This window comes from Zalophus californianus, chromosome 4 (assembly GCF_009762305.2).
Source record: "Zalophus californianus isolate mZalCal1 chromosome 4, mZalCal1.pri.v2, whole genome shotgun sequence".
NCBI lineage: Eukaryota > Metazoa > Chordata > Mammalia > Carnivora > Otariidae > Zalophus > Zalophus californianus.
Window position 1 is genome coordinate 94953769 of NC_045598.1, and position 10447 is coordinate 94964215.

A 10447-nucleotide genomic window follows, 5' to 3' on the forward strand; every position below is an offset into this window, starting at 1 on the left:
TCTGAAATAAATAAATCTTTTAAAGAATTGGCTTTATTAATCATTGCATAAATCCGGCAGCATCCCAATCAACAAGCTGAGGGGAGCTCCAAAGGGCTACAGAAACGGAGAATTTTTTATAGGCTGGATAAGGGAGTCATGAACAGAGGGAGGTCACTTTTCTTTGAAGACAGAAGGGTCTTGTTAGGTGAATTAACTCATCTTCCTTTGGGGGATAGAAAGAACCCATGTGGCAGATCACCCTGTGGGACCACAGAGAAAATTCCTGACTGAATGGGGGAGGTTGAAACTGCCGTCAGGTGAGGTATTAAGTCCCCGTTGGGTGACGTGGCCTAGCATAAGTGATTCCATTTTGGGGCCTGTGGTTGTGTTTGTTTGTTTGTTTTTCTTTCCAAACAGCATCTGACTTTATAGACTGTGGGTCTCAAATGAGAAGCTCATTGGAAATGCTGTAGTAAAAGTGTGAAAGTATATACCAGGACATTGTTGCCCCATTTACAAGTTTTGGGTAATTTTTCTTAACACCCAGAAGTATACCCCAACTCCAGCATAGTTTTATAGTTTGATTACTCGGCAGTGGATACGTCTGAGCAGGTTTGGGGTGGAAACCCCTTCCAAGAGGCTCCCAGGCATGAGGTTAACTAGGGACCCTCACTGAGTCCTTGCTTTCTGGGCTCTTCCAACTCACCCCATGCTCAGTCCCTCAGAAAGGAGACTGCAAGGCTTTGATAAAATGAAGCCAGGGGGTGCCTGGGTGGCTCAGTTGGTTAAGAGTCTGCCTTTGGCTCAGGTCATGATCCCAGGGTCCTGGGATAGAGCCCCGCATCAGGCTCCCTGCTCAGCGGGAAGCCTGCTTCTCCCTCTCCTTCTGCTGCTCCCCCTCCTTGTGCTCTCTCTCTCTCTGTCAAATAAATAAATAAAATCTTAAAAAAATAAAATAAAATGAAGCCAGGATGGGAATCCTAGAGCTTTTGTTGGCGTCCGTTTGGAGCACAAATAAGCCCCTGCTTCAGTATAGTGAGGGTTTCTGCGCACTTGTCCGAAAGCAGGAGACTCTCCTACAGTGGGAGGTTAAGGGAGCAGAGGCAGGTCCCCACCTGGAGGCTTGTGTATCCATTTGTGCACCACCCTCCTCCTGCCCCCGCCCCACATCCCTCTCCACACCCCAGGCATGCTTGCCTATGTGCACGGCTCTCTTCAAAGGGCCGAGGACCAGCAAAGACTCTCTCCTTGACCAGACTTTAGTCAGGCTCCTCCAAGCCCTCTTCTCGACTACGCCTCAACCCTGGCCCCTGATCTGTGCCCTGTACTTTCTGTGCCTGCTCAGCCCTGTCTTAGCCAAGAGCCTTCCTAAGTCATTTGAGCAAGAATCGTTCTGCCCTTGCTGTGACTTCTCAGTGGTTTCCCATGCACTGACTTCCTCCTCATAAGTCCTGGCTGTCCTTGCTGTAGAGTCCCATCTCTCTCCCCTATTGCAATAGTCCTGGATAAAGTCTTCCTTACCATTTTAACAAGTGTCAGAATCATTTTTCTGTAACAGAACTAAGTGTACCCATTTCAAGTCCAGGCCTTCGTGCTGCTGTTGGAAGGAGCACCCTTCCTCCCCAGTTCTCCCGCTGGATTTTTTTGTGCCCTCTATTAGGGCCCATCTTGCTTTTTACCTCAAATTAAAGATCTTTATGTAGGTGACATCCTATAGGGCCAGACCTAGGTCTTATTAATCTTTGTCTCTCCCAAAAAACCCACCATGCCTGGTCCATCATTGGAAGTCAACACATACGGTGACCACATTTCCAGACCCCAAATTAGACCTTTGGCTGTTCATCACATGGTCTGATACTATATGTTTAACTTAGGAAACTGTGGCAGAGACTGGCTCGATGCTCACTAGAGCATGTCCTCTTGTTCCTGGTTCAGGCCCTTATTGTCCTTCCCATGGACTATTGAAGGCACCTCTGAGCTGGTCTCGCTGCTTCCTGGCTCTCCCATATCCAGTCCACAAAATCCACCCAGCTGCCAGTTTGAGGGCGTCGTCCCTTCCTCCTAGCTTTAGGAGTTTATATCGTTTTGTTGCTTTCAAGCAACAAAAGTGAACTCTTGCTAACTAAAGCAAAAGGAGAATTTCCTGGAAGAATGTAGGACATCCTATAGCATAGCAGGAACAGCTGAATAACTAAGTCAAGGAAAGGTAGCAAGAGCTCGTAGTCTTGCCACCTCGATAATAATTAACATGACAGTTAGGGTGAATGAGCCCCAACTACCTTCTGTCCTATGATTCCACTCAGAATTCTGATTCCAAGGGGAAAGAGTATGAATGGCCCAGCTGGGGTCTTGCTCCTTCCCCTTGGCCCAGGGATATTTTCTGTTTCCCTCCCCTGCCCTCATCCACTGCCCACCCCTCTCTACCCTGCTCTCTGCTCTGGGAGGCTGACCTATATAGATGGGTGCACTTGCCTTCTGGCTTCCCATTCATTTTACAACGGCGGAGCCCCTGCAGGAGATGGGAGGGAGGGAGGAAAGTGAGGTCGGGGTACTTACTTCACCAGTTCCTTCCCTGTGGGTTTGCCTGGGATTCGCTGTGCCCCTCAACAGAAGGTCTCCTTGTCTTTCGAGGAATCCCCTTCAATGTCACCTTCTCCTTCTGGGGTGCCGGCCCCATCGCGCCAAGGGGCTGACTAACTGTTCTGCTGCTTCTAACCCCAAATAATGTGTTCTTCCTTCTGGTTTCCCTACACCCTGGCCACATGTTTGTTTCATGCCACCTGCTTGAAATTCCTAATGATTTTGTCTTTTAACTGGTGTTTGTTAAGTCCAGCGGGACAATGGAACACGGACTTGGACAGAAGAGATGTGCAGGTGCGTGTTTGCTGCTCCTTGGTGCCCCATTCACAGGTCACTTTTGTGATGCCTGATGAGTGCCGGCCTCCTGTGTGGGAGGAATACAAGGTAGGCGTGTTCCATCAGAGTCTGAGCAAGTGGTGGTAGGGCGCTGACCACCCGTGGAGGCCACACTTGGTCTTCACACCAGAACTTGCTTCAAACCAGAAGGAGGGCAAGAGAGTTCTGAGAAACATGACCAACCAAGGAAACTTACCATTTCCCTTCTTCTTCTTGGTACTTCTTTGGATTGGCAACCACTTACACAGAAAACGATAATACAGAAGGAAAGCTGGGACAAGCCACAGGTCTTTCCATTTGGTCCTTTGGTTACGTGCAAGCTGAAAGTGGAATAGGATGTGTGCACATCAAGAAATAAAGGAAAAACAGCGGAGTTAGTTTTGTGCCTGCTGCCTAAGAACAAACTGTGTAGGAATGTACAAACTATGAAATAGGACTCGTGTAACTTTGGTGATTCTTTACATGAACGAAATGATCTTGCACTTGCATGTAAAACTGGAATTGTGCAATATAAAGATAACTGTAAGATGTCTGTTAATAATTCAAATTTATTATTACTTTTATTTTACTTAGAATGAGATTAAACAGCCAGTAAATACCATAACAAGTCAAGAGAGAAGCTATGGAAGAAAGGAAGAGCCTTATATTTTAGTAACCTTAATGGTGCTTTTCTCCTGCCTTTTTTTTTTTTTAAGATTTATTTATTTTTGAGAGAAAGAGAGAAAGGGAGTGGGGGAAGGGGCAGAGGGAGAGCATACCCAAGCAGACTCCCATCAAGCACAGAGCCTGACCTGGGGGCTGGATCCCACGACCCATGAGATCATGACCTGAGCTGAAACCAAGAGTTGGACGCTTAACTGACTGAGCCACCCAGGTGCCCCTCTTTCCTGCTTTTTGAACAAGGGGCCCCACCCTTGTTGATGCTAACAGGCTGGACCCGATGAAGGAGCTGAATGCTGAGGAGAGAAGCCCAGGGAAGCATCAGAGCAAGGCTGGGTAAACAGGCAGGATGCAACGTACAAGTGAAATTCCCCCCAAAAAATGCTCCTAGGAAATTTTTTCTCATTGACTCCTCACCCTGCAATAGGCTTGAAGAGTCATTATCTTATGACCAAAAAAAAAAGTTTTTAAATACAACTAACATGTTTTATATTGCTTTAATATCTAACTATATTTTCTTTATAGTTTCTTAATCTCTTTAACAGTAAATTAACAGCAGCTTGACCAACAAATAAGGAAAAGAGAAGGGTAGACTGGTCATTCTGCTGGGTCGCCTGGATGAAGTTCTGTGACCTACCCCTGGAGGCTCAGCTGAGAGCCCCCTCCTCCAACCCTTCCCACAGCCTAAATCTCGGATTTACATTTTTTGTGCTTAAAATAGCTAGAATGGTTTGCTTCTCGGGCAGATCCTGACTGATGAATGAGGTTGAGAGCACAGGCCAAGGGTGGCCGTATCAGAGACTCAACATGAGGGAAATAGTGGCCCAACGTGAGAAAACAGAGCCGCTCTTTGCTGTGAGTTTCTCGTACCAACCAAATCCCTCTCTAAGCAATTAAGCCCATTTACTTCCTTATTATCCTCTGTAGAAAACCAGAAGGGGCTCCACGTCAGACATTGGGGAATTAATATCTGCTTGAAAGAGCTGTAGCTCAGCCCTGGTCAGGATATGATGGCAGGACTCTTACTCACATGTGGTTTAAAGGCTCTCCTGATGAGCCTTCCAGAAGTTTTGTCAGAAGCCAGGCCACACCTTCTATACATGCAAGATTTATCTCCTTAGGCAAAAGTACCTAGGAGACCAAGAGCCTCCTTCCTTGTTCCTTAAAGTGAATTTCCCTTTGGCTGACACACTGAAGCAAAATGTATTAATACCCATGATGGGGGGATCAGCCTTCAATAAAAAATGCTGGTTCTTCTAATGTACCTGGCATAAAATATTCAGAGCTATTAATGCGTTTCAGTTTAAATAGTCACCAGGGCTTTTGTCCAAATCAGTGGTGAGCCTAGGTTCTATCCTCTTTGTTTTTGCACAGATCGGATGTAGAATGTGGGCTGAGAGTTCCAAGAAAGGCACTAAGTGGTAGGCCCCATGCAGAAGTTGGGGAGCTCTGTGGTGCAAGATGTGATGGCATAGTGGTCAGAGTCCTTGCTGGGGGCCAGGCCTGGCCCTGACTATGCTGAAGGACTTGAGATTCACAGGGTCATGAGAAGCCAGATGGGAGCATGTTAGGATGTCTTCCCCAGTCCTTGACTGTAAGTATTTACAACGCCTTCAGTCTTGGGTAACCTGGCTGGCTCAGTCGGTAGAGTATGTGACTCATGATCTCTGGGTCCTGAGTTCAAGCCCCATATTAAATTTGGAGCTTACTAAAAATAAGATAAAATTTTAAAAAATGCTTTCAGTCTCTTGAGGCCATATAGGGAACCACGGGAGACTGGAGGGACCCATATGACCATAGAGACTGGGAGTGGGATTCAAATTATTAAGCACTAGGACCTCCCCAGGAAACCTTGGGTGGCGAGAGATCAAACAAGACTAAGTGCAGAGAGCCCGTCTATATGGTGGTGGTTGATAGTCTTTAAATCCCAGGAGCTGTTGTCCTAGCTGGCGGATGGTGAGCATGGGAAGAATCTGAAGGGTGAGCTGATGGAAGCGAGTTAGTCTGGACCTCGTGGGGCAGAAGTACTTCCTACCTCTTTTGTTTGTTTTTGAGACATTAAATTAAAGAATTGTTGGTGTGGAGGGGAGCCCTCCAGACAGACAACTGAATTGCCTAGGTTCCCCCATCCCAAGGGTCCCCACCCCTTCTCAGATCTGGGAAGTCTCTGCACCCTGCCCTGTTCCAGGTGAAGTCCATTTTGAAATGGACTTTGAAAACCACCTAATCCAAAGGGATTTGAGGGGCGCCTGGGTGGCTCAGTTGGTTAAGAATCTGCTTTCAGTTCAGGTCATGATCTCAGGACGCTGGGATGGAGCCCTGCATTTGGTTCCCTGCTTGGCAGGGAGCCTGCTTCTCCCTCTCCCTCTGCCTCTTCCCTCTGTTCATGCTCCTGCTCTCTCGCGCTCTCAAATAAATAAATAAAATCTTAAAGAAACAAAAAACAAAGGGATTTGAAAGGAAGGACTAAGGCTTCCCTGACCTTCTCTGCCTTGACCAGAGAGGGATGTGGGGGGAGGAGGCTTCAGAGATGGAATTAGCTCTCTGAGCTTTACTCTGAATCACAGCTGAAAGTCCAAATATTTTCTCATCCTTATTCTTAGGGAAGGCTGACCTCCCTCCCTCTTGCCTCTCCTCCCATCCTCCTATCAGCTTAGCTCCCTCGAGTGCTTTCTCTGTGGGGTTTTTTTTTTTTAATATTTTATTTATTTATTTATTTATTTGAGAGACTGAGCATGAGCAGGGGGAGCAGCAAGCAGAGGGAGAGGGAGAAGCAGGCTGCCCACGGAGCAGGGAGCCTGACCTGAGGCTTGATCCCAGGACCCTGAGATCATGACCTGAGCTGAAGGCAGCCGCTTAACAGACGGAGCCACCCCGGTGCTCCTTTCTGTGGGTTTCTTACACTGCCAGTTCCCAGCTGCTCCATTCCCATTTCAGCGCTAATGGACTGATCTACTTCCCCCAATATGGCAGCTCTCAGCTGATGCCTGCTTCCCCTAATCTTTGCTCTACTCTGCCACCTCTTAGCTCTCAGAGGCCAGGAGGAAAGTCTGGGAGAAAGCCCTGTCCAGACTGGCCTTAGGCAGATTGTGGGTGCCCCTTAGCTCTGGTCTCTCGGCTTCAACTGTCTTATCTATCCTCTACTTTGCGATGCTAGGGCAAGAGCTTTGGAAACCACATTTCCGACTGGCTATTTAGCACCCCGTTCTATCCCGCGACTGGAGATCACTAGGAAGAGACTGGAAGCTGGAGGAGGAAGAAGGGATCTTGGCTTCCTGTTCCTGTCTTCACAGAGGCAGGGGCAGCACATCCCAGCAATTTGCAATTGCTCCCCTTCTGCTCAGCTTCTCAATGTCAGGTGCCCCGGGGCCAGGGGACTGTCCTGCAAGCCCATTGCTTCTCTATGTACACATTCGCCCTAAATGATTTCAGCCAATTTATGGATTTATGTATATTCTATGACTCTCAGATCTCTATCTCTAGAACTGACCCTTCCCTAGATCCCAAATTTGAGATGTGTATGATAGGGATCTTCAATATAACATGGCCAAACATTGTTTTCTATTTCCCCTCTTCCGAACAAGCTTCTCCTTGGGTCTTTTTTTTTTTTTAATTTTTTATTGTTATGTTAATCACCATATATTACATAATTTGTTTTGGTGTACTCTTCCATGATTCATTGTTTGCTCATAACACCCAGTGCTCCATGCAGAATGTGCCCTCCTCAATACCCATCACCAGGCTAACCCATCCCCCCAGCCCCTCCCCTCTAGAACCCTCAGTTTGTTTTTCAGAGTCCATCATCTCTCCTGGTTCGTCTCCCCCTCTGACTTACTCCCCTTCATTCTTCCTCTCCTGCTATCTTCTTCTTTTTCTTTTTTCTTAAAATATGTTGCGTTATTTGTTTCAGAAGTACAGATCTGTGATTCAACAGTCTTGCACAATTCACAGCGCTCACCGTAGCACATATCTTCCCCAATGTCCATCACCCAGCCACCCCATCCCTCCCACCCCCGACCACTCCAGCAACCCTCAGTTTGTTCCTGAGATTAAGAATTCCTCATATCAGTGAGGTCATATGATACATGTCTTTCTCTGATTGACTTACTTCACTCAGCATAACACCCTCCAGTTCCATCCACGTTGTTGCAAATGGCAAGATCTCATTCCTTTTGATGGCTGCATAATATTCCATTGTGTATATATACCACCTCTTCTTTATCCATTCATCTGTCGATGGACATCTTGGCTCTTTCCACAGTTTGGCTATTGCGGACGTTGCTGCTATAAACATTGGGGTGCACGTACCCCTTCGGGTCCCTACATTTGTATCTTTGGGGTAAATACCCAGTAGTGCAATTGCTGGATCGAATGGTAGCTCTATTTTCAACTGTTTGAGGAACCTCCATACTGTTTTCCAGAGTGGTTGCACCAGCTTGCATGCCCACCAACAGTGTAGGAGGGTTCCCCTTTCTCCACATCCCCGCCAACATCTGTCGTTCCCTGACTTGTTAATTTTAGCCATTCTGACGGGTGTGAGGTGGTATCTCATTGAGGTTTTGATTTGGATTTCCCTGATGCCGAGCGATGTTGAGCACTTTTTCATGTGCCTGTTGGCCATTTGGATGTCTTCTTTGGAAAAATGTCTGTTCATGTCTTCTGCCCATTTCTTGATTGGATTATTTGTTCTTTGGGTGTTGAGTTTGATAAGTTCTTTATAGATTTTGGATACTAGCCCTTTATCTGATATGTCATTTGCAAATATTTTCTCCCATTCTGTCGGTTGTCTTTTGGTTTTGTGGACTGTTTCTTTTCTGTGCAAAAGCTTTTTATCTTGATGAAATCCCAATAGTTCATTTTTGCCTTGGCTTCCTGTGCCTTTGGTGATGTTTCTAGGAAGAAGTTGCTGCGGCTGAGGTCGAAGAGGTTGCTACCTGTGTTCTCCTTTAGGATTTGGATGGACTCCTGTCTCACGTTTAGGTCTTTCAACCATTTGGAGTCTATTTTTGTGTGTGGTGTAAGAAAATGGTCCAGTTTCATTCTTCTGCATGTGGCTGTCCAATTTTCCCAACACCATTTGTTGAAGAGACTGTCTTTTTTCCACTGGACATTCTTTCCTGCTTTGTCAAAGATAAGTTGTCCATAGAGTTGAGGGTCCATTTCTGTGCTCTCGATTCTGTTCCATTGATCTATGTGTCTGTTTTTGTGCCAGTACCATACTGTCTTGATGATGACAGCTTTGTAATAGAGCTGGAAGTCCGGAATTGTGATGCCGCCAGCTTTGCTTTTCTTTTTCAATATTCCTCTGGCTATTCGGGGTCTCTTCTGGTTCCATACAAATTTTAGGATTATTTGTTCCATTTCTTTGAAAAAAGTGGATGGTATTTTGATGGGGATTGCATTGAATGTGTAGATTGCTCTAGGTAGCATTGACATCTTCACAATGTTCGTTCTTCCAATCCATGAGCATGGAACGTTTTTCCATTTCTTTGTGTCTTCTTCAATTTCTTTCCTGAGTATTTTATAGTTTTCTGAGTACAGATCCTTTGCCTCTTTGGTTAAATTTATTCCTAGGTATCTTATGGTTTTGGGTGCAGTTGTGAATGGGATCGACTCCTTGATTTGTCTCTCTTCTGTCTTGTTGGTGGTGTATAGGAATGCCACTGATTTCTGTGCATTGATTTTATAGCCTGCTACTTGACTGAATTCCTGTATGAGTTCTAGCAGTTTTGGGGTGGAGTCTTTTGGGTTTTCCACATAAAGTATCATATCATCTGCAAAGAGTGAGAGTTTGACTTCCTCTTTGCCGATTTGGATGCCTTTGATTTCTTTTTGTTGTCTGATTGCTGTGGCTAGGACTTCTAATACTATGTTGAATAGCAGTGGTGAGAGTGGACATCCCTGCCGCGTTCCTGACCTTAGGGGAAAAGCTCTCAGCTTTTCCCCATTGAGAATGATATTCGCTGTAGGTTTTTCGTAGATGGCTTTTATGATATTGAGGTATGTACCCTCTATCCCTATACTCTGAAGAGTTTTGATCAAGAAAGGATGCTGTACTTTGTCAAATGCTTTTTCTGCATCTATTGAGAGGATCACATGATTCTTGTTCTTTCTTTTGTTAATGTATTGTATCACGTTGATTGATTTGCGGATGTTGAACCAGCCTTGCAGCCCAGGGATAAATCCCACTTGGTCGTGGTGAATAATCCTTTTAATGTACTGTTGGATCCTATTGGCTAGGATTTTGGTGAGAATTTTTGCATCCATGTTCATCAAGGATATTGGTCTGTAATTCTCCTTTTTGATGGGATCTTTGTCTGGTTTTGGGATCAAGGTAATGGTGGCCTCATAAAATGAATTTGGAAGTTTTCCTTCCATTTCTATTTTTTGGAACAGTTTCAGGAGAATAGGTATTAATTCTTCTTTAAATGTCTGATAGAATTCCCCTGGGAAGCCATCTGGCCCTGGGCTTTTGTTTCTTGGGAGATTTTTGATGACTGCTTCAATTTCCTTAGTGGTTATAGGTCTGTTCAGGTTTTCTATTTCTTCCTGGTTCAGTTTTGGTAGTTGATACATCTCTAGGAATGCACCCATTTCTTCCAGGTTATCTAATTTGCTGGCATAGAGTTGCTCATAATATGTTCTTATAATTGTTTGTATTTCTTTGGTGTTGGTTGTGATCTCTCCTCTTTCATTCATGATTTTGTTGATTTGGGTCATTTCTTTTTTCTTTTTGATCAGTCTGGCCAGGGGTTTATCAATCTTGTTAATTCTTTCAAAGAACCATCTCCTAGTTTCGTTGATCTGTTCTACTGTTCTTTTGGTTTCTATTTCATTGATTTCTGCTCTGATCTTTATTATTTCTCTTCTCCTGCTGGGTTTAGGCTTT